The following is a 16,787-nucleotide window of genomic DNA, read 5'->3' on the forward strand; positions in this document are numbered from 1 at the left end:
TTATCACCACACTTGTTAACTAAAAATTCTGTGGTCTTAACTGATCCTTTCTCCCAGAAAATAAGCTCACATCTAACTTTGGATATGTAATCTGGAGTATCTCCTCCCAGGACAATGACATTAGCATCACTCCTGTAGTGACAATCACACCGCTGAGAGATCTTATTAGAATACTTGATATTGCACCCATAATCCAGAGTAAGCACATTAGGAGAAAAATATATTCTAAAGGGTTTAAAAATAAAGGCGAAGGTATAAGATAGGGTTCAGTAAAAGGTTTTAGAATGTGACCACTAATTGGACATGGGAGCTGAAGTACCTAAAAGTATCACATCTGATGTCAGGAATCAGCATTCAATAATTTGAAAGCACTATTAGAAGAAAAACAGAAAACCCACTTTGTCTCCAATTATCAAAGGTGATTTGCATACATTTTTCACAGAAATGATAACCATAGTTTACCTACTGTGTCTGAAGCACTGTAGAAATGAAGAGAGTCAAATAAAGACTGCTCTGCCTTTGAGGGGAGCTTACCTGTTGCTGCAAAGCTTTTCATGGAAAGAAGTGATCTTCACCTTGTTTCCCAGGACAGTTCAGTATGGAAACGATCATTTTTCTTCCCTCTCCTTCCTCTAGCTTGCTCCTCACTGTAAGAGAAACCATAATTTTCTCAGTGGAGAAATGGATGACAGCCAGACATCTACTAGACCATGTTAACCAATAAAAGATGTCCTACGCACATATAACTTCAACAACCAAAACACACACAACAGGAACTCTGCTAATCTCTGTTCCAGTTAGGACTGACTTAACCAATAGGCACTGTAGAAGTATTGTGTAGGATATACAATTCTTCTAGAGGCCCACAAATTATACTTTCAGTATTTTTAAAAAAGTATTTTATTTATTCATTTGACAGAGAGAGAGAGAGATCACAAGTAGGCAGAGCAGCAGAGAGAGAGCCCGATGTGGGGCTCAATCCCAGGACCCCGAGATCATGACCCTAGCCGAAGGCAGAGGCCTAACCCACTGAGTCACCCAGGCACCCCACTTTTGGTACTTTTAAAATAAGAATAAAATTTTAAGAAAATGTTTTCATCTACAACATAGTGTATTGATACTTTTATCAGTACAGTCATGTATGTCATCAGTACAAAAGCATTCAGGGCTCAAGGAAGGTTTAAGGAAGCTGATGCTGATGGTTTAAGAGGCAAGCCAAGATTTTCTAAATGGTACATGGGTAAATTCCAATAACTGGATTCCACAAATTCAACAGAACTTCTTAAAGTTTAAATTAGAGAATAAGCGATAAACAATTTAATTTCACCCTCAAGTCCTAGCCATTACTCCTAACAGAACATACCACAATCATCATATTTGCAAGCTGATAAACATGGCATGACCGATAATAAAATCACTACCATTCTTTTTTTTTTTTTCTTAAAGATCCTATTTGTCAGAGAGAGATCAGAAGTAGGCAGAGCAGCAGGCAGAGAGAGAGGGGGAAGCAGGTTCCCTGCTGAGAAGAGAGCCCGATGTGGGGCTCGATCCCAGGACCCTGATATCATGACCTGAGCCAAAGGCAGAGGCTTAGCCCACTGAGCCACCAAGGAGCCCCAAAATTAATAACATTCTTTATTCTTTGACCCTTTTCTAGCTTGTTGTGGACCTATGCCTGAAGAGGGAATTGGTAAATTGTACAATCCTCCTGTTAGAAGCTGGAGGAGGGTCAGTAATGTATCCTCCTGACTGAGATGACACTTAAATACCTCCCCCCCCCAAAAAAAGTAAGCCATTCTACAGAGTTTTATTTAGGGTAACTTACCGACAGGGGCAATTGGCTGGGCAGGCAATCCAGAGCGCTATACAGAAACCACCCCTCACACCTCAACCCACAGCTTTTATAGGATGAGGGGGCTGGTGGTGTGGTCACAAGGTAGTTAACTCAAGGAAAGCCATCTGTGCACCAGCTCTCCTCTAGTTATCTCAACTAGAGCCTTCGGTGCACCAGTCTTCTCTACTAGTTATCTAAAGCAGTGTCACCTATGCACCAATGGGGAGAACAAGATGGGAGCCTGTGTTGTCAGCACTCTTGCATTCCAACCACAACATCTTTATGACCTGAACAATCTTTGCACAGCATTCTTCTGTGATGACTCTAGGAGCAGCTATTGGGAAGTGACATGCATCCTTATGCCACAGCAATTAAATATTGATAGGAGATATGCCAGTGACCTGGTAAAGGGGTCCTTTCCTCAGACCTAACAGTCTTGCAGGTGGGCTCTCACAATCAGGCCTAGAGTGTGCAAGCAATCAAGTAGAAAATTAGATATGCAAGGAAACCACAACAATTCAGGAATTGGCCTACTTTTATAGGTAAACAATAAACATTCAAGGGAAATCAGAACTAGAATCTAATATCCATAAAGGTATGCACCTGATAAATCACTGATTGCTGATTCAGTTACTGATTCCTTAAAATCTACTCCTAAATCAGTTCCTGATTCTTAAAAACTATTCCTAAATAGTTATTGATTCCTAAAATCATCCTCACTCCTAGCAAAAGTAACCAAATTAAGACTAAGTTGCATATATTCAATTTTTAAAAACTTGGGCTCATTATTTACCTAAGTACATCAAGAATAGTAAATGGCCATTTAGGTTCTTTTAAATTTACTGTGTTGTTGTGGGGGGTTTCGTTTTGCTTTGTTTTGCTTTTTATTATTTTTGTTTTATTTTTTCTCCCAGATTTTATTTTTAAGAAATCTCCATGCCCAACTTGCAGCTTGAACTCACAATCCTGAGATCAGGAGTTGCACGCTCTACTGACTGAGTCAGTCAGGCACCACAAGATTTGTGCATTTTTATTGTATCTAAATTATACTTCAATAAACATGACTTTAGAAGAAAAAAAGGAGGAAATTAGTATTAACCATTCATCAACGCATCCTTCCAGGCATTTGTGGGAACAATGCCTTAGATCATCAGTTGGCCTGTCTTATTGATAAAGAAGCTGAGGCCAGAAGTAGTCCAGTGATTTTCTGAACCAATAAAACAGGAAGAGCACAGCTGGAACCAGAGCCTCTTTTGGGCTCCTTCCCCACAAGTCAGAACCTTCCAGGTAATGGTCAGCTCTGGTGACCTGGGCCTTCTCTGTGTTGATGAACCCAAAGACACAGACCCTGTGTAACCTGGAGGACTCTCATACAGGGGTATCAGTCAGACACAAAACCAGGATTGCAGGTCAACCCAAGGAAGAGCCTGGATGAGTTGTCTGATGAGCTCCTCTTAAGGAATTTTAGATTGAACCTTTAATAGCCTTTCAAGGCTAAGCGCCAAGCCAAATACTTGCCATCAGACTCGCAACCAATACCTACCTATTTGGGTTACTTCTTTTCCTGAGGTCCTCAGACTATCCTGAGGCTGCTTAAATCCTAAAACTATCTGAGCCTGCTTAAAGCAGTCTGGTCATATCTATGCCTAAGCATGTCTTTCTCAAATAGGACATTCCACTCAAAGCCTTGATAATATAACTGATATTTCCAATGGTGTCATGTTACGAGGAGAACAGATTTTTATTGAATTTATGCAAATGACTATAATTGATTTCACATTGTGTCATTGTCACAAACTCCAGTCAAAACCTTCCTGGATATCAGTTTACATCTACTCTAATTCACAACTCCAATCTGGCATTAATATCTACGCCCCAGAGCCTGTATTTGTTTTACTATCATTTCTCTCTTTAAGAAAGCCTCTTATTGATTAACAACCCAACCCCATTGGATTCCCTTAACCAAAGCATACAAAGGCCTTAATAGCTTTTACTCAATGGGGAATAAAAGGTCTTCAGTAACTCAACAAACTAGCAAAACCCTGTAATTCCTTTACTGTTTTAGGACTGAGAAAGCTTGTATTTTATCAGTGACTGCCTCTGGCATCACCTGTGTCTTACCCAACCAGATGACACTCAGGAATTTTACTTGTAGACCTGGTCCTTGGATCTTGTCCATATTTCCCTCCGATTCTGGGGACTCTTGATATGCCTGTAATGACTTAGCTGCTTGAGCTAGGGAGGATAAATAAATCATCACAAGTTACCTGAATTCACTAGAAAATAGCAAAGATGTCGCTGGCTGATCTGTAGGTAGAGATTAGGCTGTTTGGCCTTGATACTTTGTCCCCCATAACCATCAATAGCCTTACTCTCTCCCCCAAATTTTGAGGGGTTTCCATAGATGTATGCATTCAGCTCCAGTGTCTACTAAAGCTAACAGGGTCTGTAGTACAAAACCAAGAAATTATTAATTCAACATGGTGTCTCTGCACACACTAGAGGGCAATGTTGCCTTAACCCCTAACTCTCCAGGGGTGAAGGGTGGTCACCCTCGAATTTCCTCCATTAGTGGAGGTGCACTTGGCAACACACCTGGCTTTTTTGAGCCTTCCTTAAAGGGAGTAAACTGGTTTTCCTTAGGCAACACCTTCCATTGGTTTACCAAGACTGAATTTTGTTGTTTCTCTTTTCTCTCAAGGTCTCAGATAATATTAAATCTTGCCACAACTGTTTTGAGGGCCCTCTTTCCACCGTTTTATCATTGGCAAGTCCTTTGTTTTTTGTGTGTGTGTTTTCAACCTATTTTTGCTATGACAGATCCTTTTGGTTTCACTTGTCAGCCAGCACAGAAGCTACTCTAGCAATGTGTTGACACTGAAGTCTCTGGGGCTGACTCTTAGAGGTCTTCCATACCAGATGAAACCATTCTTCACCAGGGCCACTGAAATGCTGAACATAAATACCAGGTTTCATTCCTAGTTCATGAATAATTTTTTACAGTTCTTCTATTGTGGTCTAATGTAAGAGAGGAAAGGGAACATCCCCTGCCTGAGGCCAAGTTATCTCAATGCTAGCTATGAGTATATAGTAAATAATATATAATAAATAAATATAATAAATGCTAGCATTTATTCAATCAAATCAGTTAAGTTCCTGAGATTCTCACCCATGCTTGTGGTATGTAGTCTTTGTCGCAAGGCTAGTTGATCAGTAACTGAGGCCATTTTTGACATCTCAGAGCCATTTAACATAATGTTATGTCCCCCCAGTATCCCATAGTCCTAACACCCAAACTGCCACCCTCACCTTTTAAAGTAGCTCCTTAGCTCTACCAATTCCACAGCGACTGGAATTCCAAACACCAAAAAATTCATTTTTGGTAATATGCTGACTAAGCCAATTGTTGGCATGTAGAGGAAGGTCATGATGTATCCTCCAAACTGAGAAGGCACTTTAATACCAAAAGCAAAGCAAGCCATTCCATAGTGTTTACACAGTTTTTACTTAAAGGAAAAATCAAACGCACCATGAATCCAGGAGGTGTACAGTACAGCCATTCTCAATGTTCATTCCCAGCTGCCCTGGCCAAGCCCAGATCTTAACCCACAGCTTTTATAAAGTGAGGCACATGGTGGTGAGGTCACAGGATAGTTACCTAAAATGGTGCCAACTGTGTAGCAAAGGTGAGGACAAGATGGAAGGCCGAATATAGTCGGTGTCATCAGCATTCTTAAACCTCCAAACTTTCCCAACTACCATGATTTGTAACAGTAAATTCCTGCACCAATGTAGCCACTGATTAAGTATAGTAATGTGACATTTGAAGTATAATAGCGTCTTCATTTCTGACCAGATCAGGGATTTATATTTAGTACAGATATATTCTAGATCTAATTCTGCTATCTTCTAGAAACCATGATAAACCAGGCTAAGTCCATGATTAAACACTCCTTTCTCACATATCACATATGTGGTATGTTACACCTCACATATATGTACAAACATAACATAGGAATGTGATAAAGAGACAAAATTCAGGAGCAACTAGGAGAAAGACTGATTTTAGAGAGGTGTCTACGTGGCTCAGTCGTTTATATGGCCAATTATTGAATTTGCCACGGGTGATGATTTCACCACAGGTCATGATTTCAGGGTCCTGGGATCGAGCCCCATATCAGCTCCAAGCCCAGCCAGGAGTCAGCTTGAGGACTCTCTCCATCTCCTCTCCTTTTCCCTCTGCCCCTCCCCCACTTGCTCATGCTCTCTCTCTCTAAAATAAATAACGATAAATCTTTTAAAAAATGGTTAATGAGAAATAGAGACCTACAGGTTAACCACAAAGACAAATAGAATATTTCTCTCACAATAGATAAGAAAGTGGTAAGGTAATTAAGAGAAGCAAAGCCCTCTTAAAAAATATTAAGAATATGAAGTCTGAATGCATACAGAATTTTTAAAATGATGCTATGATTAGTAATAATAGTCCCATAAAAAATAACATTCTTGCACAGACTTGTATGTAATAAGAACTCAGAACCTAAGAAAACACAGAGCCAGTGTGGACCGAATGGCACAAGGAGAGAAATCTAGACCAGAGAGATGGGTACACTTAACTATATGCCTAGAAATACAAACTTAGAAATTAATGTGAAAACAACTGAGGAATACTTAAAATATGTGATATAATTTTTATGCTTATCTTATTATATTAGGAGGCTCATAATTTTATGTTAATTATTGTGATGCCCTTGTAAAGCTCCAAATTAAAAAAATTTAGAAACTTAATTTGATTTGCAGAATGTTGCCACTCACACAAAAAATATAAAGAAAATACAAGATCTCAGTTTATCAGTCCTACAAGAATAGTTTAAAATAGGGAAGAAATGCATTCCCTTGTGATTAGTTCCTTCAGTTCACGATTAGAAAATGTATGACAGGGGCTATTTCTTTTTTTTTGACATGGGCTTTCTTTAATGACCATTGCCTACACACGTGTATACATGTATGTCCATGCACACACAAACATATTTCGTGTGTATTTTAGTCAAAGAACATGTTTATCCCAGTTTTCTAGGGAAATCCATTTATTTGGGGGCAGATTTGCATGATTGGATGGGTCTGATGTCTTTTTATGTTATCCCTCTTAACATTTGTTGGTACTATTTCATCATTTTACATTCTTTGAGGTATTCTTTTTTTTAATATTTTATTTATTTATCAGAGAGAGAGAGAGAGTGAGCACAGGCAGACAGAATGGCAGGCAGAGGCAGAGGGAGAAGCAGGCTCCCTGCCGAGCAAGGAGCCTGATGTGGGACTCGATCCCAGGACGCTGGGATCATGACCTGAGCCAAAGGCAGCTGCTTAACCAACTGAGCCACCCAGGCGTCCCTCTTTGAGGTATTCTTATTTGTGAACTTTTAATTTTCAATAAGAAACTCAAGTGTAGAGGCTGTTTTACTTTCTTCTGCATTCTCTGAAACCTTGGTGACACAGACTATAACATTGCAGAAATAAAAAAGTATTGGATAAGCATAACTGAGTATGTTTGAACTGAAATTTAAATTAGTAGAGAAAGCAGTGCATCATAAGCTAGGACCAGACCATTTTCTTAGATTAAATTCATTTCCAAAGCTCTTGCATTATTTCCTTTTCCTAAAGAGCCCTTGATAAGAGGAGAGGAGCTCGCAAACCCTCATCAGTGAAAAGACAAGCTCCATTGTCAAGAAAGGTAATGCTGCTATTCACAGGGTCAAGCCATGTGAACCAACAGTGGCCAACCCATCACCATCTATACATGAGAAATACCTTTGTCCATCAACATATAAGGAGACTGAGGACACCGGTGTTCTGGACGCAAGCATTCCCATAATTATGAACTTCCTTCCCCTAGAAGCTTTTTCAGTAAATCTTGTGATTTCATGTATTTATTTATTTTCAAATTGACTTTGTGGCCAGAGCCTCAGTGTGTGTGACTGCTCCCACAGTGGCTGCAGAATTTTTTATGTTGGAAATAAACGAGATATTTTCCATGCATGAAGAAAAGTTTGTTTCCATTTCCACCTCTGTGTGTGCTGTACTTTATTTTAGACTTAAGGTCTGTTCAGATCAAAGTTTCTGTAGAGCTGCAGTGGGCTGTGCTCTTTTCAGCCTGACAAACAGCAATTTGGTGCACTTGGAACTCCTTATTAAGCTGTGGCAGGTCAGGGAGTCCAGAGCTAACAGAATTCTGCTAAATGATTGGCTGAGGCATTGGTGTTAGCTTAATTGTGCATTTGCCCTTTGACTAAAATTAGAGATTAAGTCCCCTCCCTGGGAACTGCATCTTTAGTTAGTAAGAAGTTGGACTGTACTTTCTAATTAGATCTTTTCTATTGCATCCTGCCATGGGGTTTCTACCTTGACAACAAGGCACAGCTCCATTATGTTCTCTTTTAGAAAAGATTTTCCCTTCACACCTTATGTGAGCCTGTTTCTGCTTTATATTAATATTAGCTCACTGATTGTGATTGTACTGCATGTGGGAGGTTGGTAGCAATTGAGTTGTGGGCAACCTGCACAGCACCTTTCACTTTCCCTTTTTCATCGTGTCAGGATTAGCACAACATGGCTTTGTCCTAACAAAGACGAATTTGGGAGGATCTCACTGCTCAGATGACTCATCAGTAAAGTGGCTCAATGCTTGACCCACCTCTGTGCAATAGTTCATAATTCCCCTCATCACCTGATAGCATCTTTAATTATAGTACTGATTTTTTCAAATGCCATTTTTGAAACATAAAAACCTATTACCATAGAAGCTCTCAGAATATATGATGCAACAATATTAAAAGAACCTAAGTCGAAAATTTTTAAAGGAAAAATTTTGGTCCTGGAATTCAAAACCACATAGAATATCGGGGGTTCCTCTACAATATATGTTTTTCTTAGTGAATGATAGGGTACTAATGATTGAAGATTATTTGTGGGGACAGTAAGCCTTTCCTCTTTTTTTTCCCCCTCTGTGTATTTTTTATTGACATTGTTTTTGTTCTTCTGGATCTTCTATAGGCTGTTCCCAGAAGAAAAAGGACAAGGGCGATATTCTTCATGGAGTTACAACGTGCACGTTTACCAGCTCCTAAAATCCTCTAGCTGATGCTTGTTTCTGTTCTTGACTGAGCAGTGAGTCACCTGCACGAGGCACTGCGAAAATGATGGAACCCTTTCAAGTTAGCCAAGACTTTCTGCATAACGGTGAGTAGAAGAGGGAATTACTGCCTTTTGAAGAAAAGATCTTAAAAAATTTCCAACCTATAAAATGTGGAGATGAGAAAACTTAGCTCTAAGATTCCTTCTGAAGCAAATAGTCTATAAGCCTATGATAATTTCTTTCCCTAAAGTGGTAATACCTCACAAAGCTTTACTTCTCCTAGGAAATGGGTAGCCAGCCGCAATCATAAAAGAAAATAAGGGGCATCTACAACCTCTGCTTTTTTATTAATTAAAATGAATACCTTTTAAAAACTCAGACATATTCTTAATTGTACAGTTACAGCATGTCTTGTTGATTTTCCTGAGGCTTTTGATGGGAGTTTGTCCCGTGTAATAAGGAAATGCATCAACGCCACCCGCCACCTAAAAAGTCTTTTAATCCCATTCTGTTCCCAAACGTAGGCCTTATCTTCCATCTAGGCTCTGGCATCAATGCCCTGTTGTATTAGATCAATGTATATAGAAACTTTCATCTCTTGGAGTTTTAATAACTTGAGTTTATGACTGATATTCCAGACTCTAAAATAGGATGCATTTTATGGCTTTCAGGCATAGTTATTATAAAGCGAGATGAATAGCAAAGTCAAATATTTGTCATGCTTTCAAGTTAAACACAATTGAAAGTATTTTCTAGACTCAAAACTCATCAGAACTGAGGTTAGCACAAAGTGGAAGTTAAAAATCGCATTCCTTTAAATTAATTTTTTGCGTAATTAGAGGATGAGTCCATCTTTCCTGAGTCTCCCATCCCCTTGTTATATGAAGTACACTTGCAATATGTTGCTAATATATTGATGGAGGTCTCAAGAATTCCAACTGGCCAAATATTCATGCAATATGACTGCGACTTGCAATATTGTCATACAATTTGGCAAAGTGCCTTTAAGATTTATTTAAGAAACCACCACAACAGGCTAACTGTGACTTACAGAATAAAGGAAAAGTAATTGAACATATTAAAGACCTCTAATAATAGTACCCAATTTCTTTGGCATTAGTATTTTTTTCCTTATCCACTGTCAAATTAATACAAAACCTCAGCCCATCTTTGCTAAACAATTGCAGTCCCAAATTAATGCAATTATGATAAGAAAAAATGGTACTTAAAACTGGATTTTACTTCAAATGTATTTATAATTATAATATACAGTACATATTCTGTTATTATTATATATTATTTTATATATCAAATAATATATAAACATAATGTTCTAGAAAAATGTCAGGTATTTTGATATAGTGAAAGTCCCATGAACTCATATAATCATATTCTTCTCAGAAATTACCTTGGACAGAGCATACTTTATCCATTCACCAACCTTAGTCTTTTCATTTACAAACATACACAGCCCACATATAGAGTTTGCAGTTTTATACTTGATAGTTTTTTTTTAATATAGAAGTTAGATCATATGTAATTTTTCATGAATTGCATTTGATGACAATATAATTTGGAATTCTTTTCATGTCAGTAAATTCACTTCTTTCTTCTAAAGTATTAAGCAGCATCTTGTATCTTGCATCTTGTAGTACGTGTATAATTTGTTTTGTTCAACCACTCCTCTTTTGATGACATTTAAAGATTTAAAGGTTGTTTTTCATTTAAAAAATCTTTTTTAATCCCATAATTATAAAAAGTATTTTTTCTAATTCCTTGACAATGTCATTCTTCTTGTATTTATGATATCATTTTCTTGTATTTTCTTATATAAAGGCAAGGCAATATGTTTTATTTAAGGTGGTATAAGAAAAAAGTTTTGGAAAAAAATATTCACTTTCTACCACACCACTTGTTGGCTCGCCCATTTTTTTAAAGATTTTATTTATTTATTTGACATTATATTATTTGTGATCTCTTTGACAGAGATCACAAGTCGGCAGAGGCAGGCAGAGAGGGAGGGGGAAGCAGGCTCCCCACTCAGCAGACAGCCCGATGGGGGGCTCAATCCCAGGACCCTGGGATCATGACCCAAGCCAAATGCAGAGGCTTTAACTCACTGAGCCACCCAGGTGCCCCTTGGCTAGCCCATCTTTAAAGCACAGTTTTGAAAATCTGCCCTCATCCTACATTACATTCCATGTATACAGGAGTCTGTTACTGGACTTGTTGTAAATTTTAATTTACTAACAAAAACTTTCTGTAATTCAAATTATCATTAGCTGCTGTCTAAGCTCCCTTAGAAGGCTATCATGGGTCTGTCTCTCATCACCACATAAGGAATCCACTGTCTCAAGTTTTAGGTCTTAAATTGGTTTCTTTGCATTCTGCTAACAAGTCCCTCCCTGCTCAGTTCCTTCTGATACATAAGTAGGACAGGAGGATTTGAAAGTGGGAATAAGGATGAAGAATTTTGATGTTAATCGTGGTTTTCTTCAGAGTCTGCACCTTTTTCTCTCTGAGTCCCCTTGGTAGCACTTCCTCCCTCAGGAATTTGATGCTCTCATACTGCCCCCTGGCACCCCTAGTGACCTAGAAAAATGCATCACAACCCAAGAAAACTTACCCTACACTGACAGTCTACTTCACTTGTTGATGCAGCCTTAAACATGTGTTAATCTCATTCTTTATCTAAGGTATATAAAATTATGAGTGTTACATGACATGTTGATGGTGTACTGCTCCACGAAGGAGGAAGAGACAGCTAAAAGCAAGTGACGAAGATGAGAAGGGATTGGAATACTCATGGGTCTAGTGGCATATCTAATCATCCCGGTATTGCTAAGGTCAGCTCTGCAAAGGAACACAGAAATTTAAATGTCCATATAAGAGAAACAAAATAATAATGATGATGCTAATAAAATTTAGAAGGAAGGGAGAACACATTAAAAAAAAGTCTAAAAATAATGTTTCAAAAAAACCACAAACAACAACAACAACAAAAACAAATAATGATCCCTGTTGGGTATTAGAGTGAGCTGATGTAATTACTTATTTCTAGGAATGGTGGTTACCACCTTTAAATCTCATGGTCACTAGAAAGATGAAATCTAAATGCTAATATGTGCCAATTTAGAGGGAGAAGATTGGCGTCATTAAAACCTGTTAGAAAAACTGGCTAATAGATATGCAATAAAATAACTCAGAAGAAATGTAGTGAAATAAAATTAAGACTCCGTATCAGTGGGAGACCTTAAACTCATTCTGTTAAAAATTTAAAGGACTATTCATTCTATACATATCTTGTGATTTTCTATAACTGTTATTTTTTTAATTTTGCTTTTAAATATCCAGTAAAATTCTTTGTGATCCCTTTCAAAGTCTTGCTGACTTTACCAAGGGGAAAGGAGATATGAGAAAAACAAAGAATTAGTAGAATATGGAAAGGCAAAAAATTGAGATAACTAAAATCTGATTCCCTCTGACCAGAGGCCTTACCTTTCTTTATATATTTTTTTAAGATTTTATTTACTTATTTGAGAAAGAGAGAGCATGAGCCCAAGGAGGGACAGAAGGAGAGAGAGAGAGACAAACAGACACTCCAATGAGTGGGAATCCTGTGTTGGGGCTCAATTCCAGGACCATCAGACTGTGACCTGAGCCAAAGGCAGATGCTTAACAGATGAGCCACCCAGAGGCATTATCTTTCATGCAGACAATTCATGTATGTGCTTCCATATATTGTGTCCTTATGTATACACACACAAACACATAATAATTTTGTCTCATTTTTTTCTTGAAGATTTTTGTGTTAGAAGTAATTTAATGCTCTAAGTTTTGCTATTATTGGAATAGGTGCTAAGTTTTGCTTTATTTCCCATTTTTACTTGCCCATCTGTATTTGGATTTTTTTTTTTTTGTATTTGGATTTTTTTAAATAGAAATCTGAAGACTCCTTTGTATTTGATATAGTTCTTTTCTACATAAATTCTTAATAAGATATGTGATTTTCAAATATTTTCTTCTAGTCTATAATGTTTTGTTTCAGTATAACAAAATACCATAGACTGAATGAATTGTGAATAACAGAAAATTATTCTTCAGAATTTTGAAAGCTAGAAAGTCCAAGATCAAGGTGCCAGCCTATTCGGTGACCAATGAGGGCTCACTTCCTTTTTCATAGATATTCATCTTTTCACCATGTCTTCACATGTTGTAAGGAAGGGAGCTCTCTGGGGTCTCTTGTGAAGACAATAATCCCATTCACGAGGGTTCTTTCCTCATGAGATTATCACCTCCCAATGGCTCCACTTCTGATATGATCACACTGGGTACTAGATTTCACCACATGAATTCTGGGGGACATTAACATATAGTCTATAGCACTTGTCTTTTTTCTCAATTCTGCCAAGCAGAATTCTTCACTTTGTTAGAATCCAAAGAATCAATTTTTCGTCTATTCAATTCATTTGATTTGTACTATAAAAATGAATTCAACTTATATCAGTCAATAGAATTGAGTTTATGATGTCTTATCCAAGGTGTCTATAAGTTTTTGCATTTAAGTCTGTAATACATATTGAATCACTTTTTGTGTATATTGCAATTTTGTGTATGCTGCAATTTTGGAGACCTACTAATTTTTTACTATACATACCCAGTAACAATTTTTTAAACTATCTTTACTCCACCAAATTGCATTTGAAATTTAGTAAAGAAGCAACTGATATTTGTGTCTATTTGCAGACATTCTATCTTGTTACTTTGGCTTATTTGTTCAATTAGACACCAATATAATATTTATTTATTTATTTATTTATTTATTTATTTATTTATTTTAGAGTAGCTTTGCAATAAGTACTCAAATTGGGCAATGTAATTCCTTCAAGTTTGCTTTCATTTTCCAAAGTTGCTCTATTTGATTCCCATTTCTTTCTTTCTTTCTTTCTTTTTTTTTTTTTTAAGATTTTATTTATTTGACAGAGAGAGAGAAATTAGAAGTAGGCAAAGAGAGAGGGGGAAGCAGGCTCCCTGCCGAGCAGAGAGCCAGATTCGGGGCTTGATCCCAGGACCAGGAGATAATGACCTGAGTCAAAGGCAGAGGCTTAACCCACTGAGTCACCCAGGCATCCCATTGATTCCTATTTCATTTCCACATAAGTTTTTATATCAGATTCAAATTTTCAAATAAATGGCAGGATGAAGATTAGAATTCCATTTAATTTGTAGGTCAATTTGCGACTAACTGACATCTAAATAATATGTAGTCTTCCAACCCTTAAACACAATAAAAGACTCCTTTTATTTTTCTTTAAATTTTGTTATGTTTTGCAGTTTTTAGTGTACAGGACTTTCACATATTTTGTTAGCTTTATCCCTAAACATTTTGGTTTTTGATGGCTGCTGCTGTCAATATTTATTTTTTTATTTCAATTTCCAGTTGTTCATTACTAGTATATAGAAATAAATTTGATTTTTATATGTTACCTATGTTTAAATTCCACAATAGATTTTTATTATACTGCTTTAAACAACTGATTATTTTAAGAGATTATATAATATGAAAAACACTGCTTACAATAATCCTTGCATTTGAACATTTTTCTGCAGACTCCACATGTTATTTCCTCTTTATGGGCTTCTCTCATATGTTTTAAATGCTACTATTTGGGGTGCTGAGTTTTGTTAATTTAAATTTTTATTTGTTTGATGCTTGCATCCTGCCAACTGATGAAAACCTTGAAGAGTTCTCATAGAATTTTTAAAAGATTTTATTTATTTATTTGAGACAGCACGACAGAGAGAGAAAGCAAAGTAGGGAGGTGGCATGAGTGGCAGAGAGAGAAGCAGGTTTCCTGGTGAGTGGGGAGTCAGACTTGGGACTTGATCCCAGGACCCTGAGGTCATGATCAGAAGTCAGATGCTTAACCCACTGAGCCACCCAGAGGCTCCTCAAGTAGATTTTTTTTTTTTTTTAGATTCCTTAAGATTTTCTATGTAGACCACAAAACCATTGACAAATGAAGAGAGATCCACTAAAGCCTCTATTTCTTCAATTATTTTTTATCTTCCTATCTCTCTTCTGAGACTGTTAAACAGATCCCAAATGACATTACATTGTCCCACTTATCCACAAGGATTTGTTTATTTTTTTAACTCTGTGTGTTTCATTTTGGATATATTCTGTTGTTTTTTCTTCAATATCACTAGTCTCTTCTGTGGTATCGAACAGCTGTTGATTCAATTCAGTGTATTTTTTATTTCAAAGATTCTAAATCTATGGAAGTTTATTTGAGTTTCTCCCATATATCTCAGTATGTCTCATTTTCATATGCACCTTTTCTCTGCTTTCTTCTATGTGTGGAACATATGTATAAAAGCTTTAGATCCCACACCTCTGTTTGAGAACTCTATTATCGCTATCATTTGGGGCTCTATTTCTGGTAATTGATTTTTCTCTTGCTTGACTCTTACCCACCCCACCCCCATTTTTTTTTTTTTTTTAAAGATTTTACTCATTTATTTGAGAGAGAGGGAGGGAGAGTACAAAGGGAGAGTGAGAGGGAGCAGCAGACTCCCATCTGAGCCCAGACCCTGATGTGGGACTCCAGCCAGGCCCCTGAGACCAGGACCTGAGCAGAAGGTACATGACCAACCAACTGAACCACCCATGCACCCTATTTTTCTGCTTTTTGCATGCCCGGTAACTTCTGATTGGATAATATTCATTCTGAATTTTACATTGTTGGGTCCAAGAGTTTATTGTATTCTTTTCATTAGTCTGAACAACTGTCCTGGCATGCATTTGTATATTTTTCTAATCAGTTTAATAGTTCTAGGTTGCCTTAAGCCTTCCTCTCAGATACCATATTCTTTTGTTGTATGTTGTCCAATACCTGGAAACTGCTATTTCATATATTTTGTTTAGGTTTCAAGTATTATTTTAGTGATGGAGGGTAAGTCTAGTTGCTGTTATTCCATCACTGTCATAGGGAAATGTGTAATTTATTATCACTGAGAATTTTTTTTCATTTAATATGTGATAAATATCTTTTACATGAATATGCATTTATTTATTTAATTACATTTTAAAGATGGTTCTTTGGGTCTAAGTACTAAAATATAATTACCAATTTACAATTGGTGGATGTCTACACATTCCTTATGATTTTCCAGAATTTTAAATAATTTTATATTTGCTATCATCTATTGAGATTGAATTAGTAATTGTTATAATTTTATAGGTATTTAATTATTTTTTGCTTATTTAAAATTTTGGTAATACAATTTGATGGATTTAATAGTTTGCATCCTACTTCCATTTTCTTGGGTCTTCAGATGGCCCCTTGTTTAAAATTGGCAAAATTAATAAATTGGCTAAGGAGTGCATTGATAAAATAACTAAATGATCAAGGAATTGTTAAAGTCTTAATGTATCTTATGTTATTAACATCAATTTAGAGGCTAAGAATAATGACAAGTATTATGAAATATGTTTTCTATTTTAATTCGGGTTTTACTTGACTAAGTACGTGACACACAGTTGTCACAGGATAATTGACTACCATTTCCTGACACTGTTATTTAAGTATTCTTTCTCCCTTTCTGCTTGTAATTTGTGATGGCAGAAGGGAGGAAAGAACCAGGAAAAACATCTTGTAAAGAGAGATTATTTTGGAGGCACCTGGGTGGCTCAGTGGGTTAAAGCCTCTGCCTTCGACTCAGGTCATGATCTCAGGGTCCTGGGATCAAGCCCTGCATCGGGCTCTCTGCTTGGCTGGGAGCCTGCTTCCTCCTCTCTCTCTGCCTGTCCCTCCGCCT

The 16,787-nt window shown here is 37.0% G+C and overlaps 1 long non-coding RNA gene across 1 annotated transcript in view; it reads right to left on the reverse strand.

The window, feature by feature from the left end:
- Positions 1 to 486: 486 nt before the first annotated feature.
- Positions 487 to 16,787, reverse strand: part of LOC106003483 — a 202,978-nt gene continuing 186,677 nt past the window's right edge. The window contains exon 4 of the long non-coding RNA XR_001176008.2: positions 487 to 647. This is a non-coding gene — a long non-coding RNA (uncharacterized LOC106003483). The remainder of the gene's footprint in view (positions 648 to 16,787) is intronic.

This window comes from Mustela putorius, unplaced genomic scaffold (assembly GCF_011764305.1).
Source record: "Mustela putorius furo isolate JIRA1106 unplaced genomic scaffold, ASM1176430v1.1 tig00537350_pilon_pilon_pilon, whole genome shotgun sequence".
NCBI classification, from domain to species: domain Eukaryota; kingdom Metazoa; phylum Chordata; class Mammalia; order Carnivora; family Mustelidae; genus Mustela; species Mustela putorius.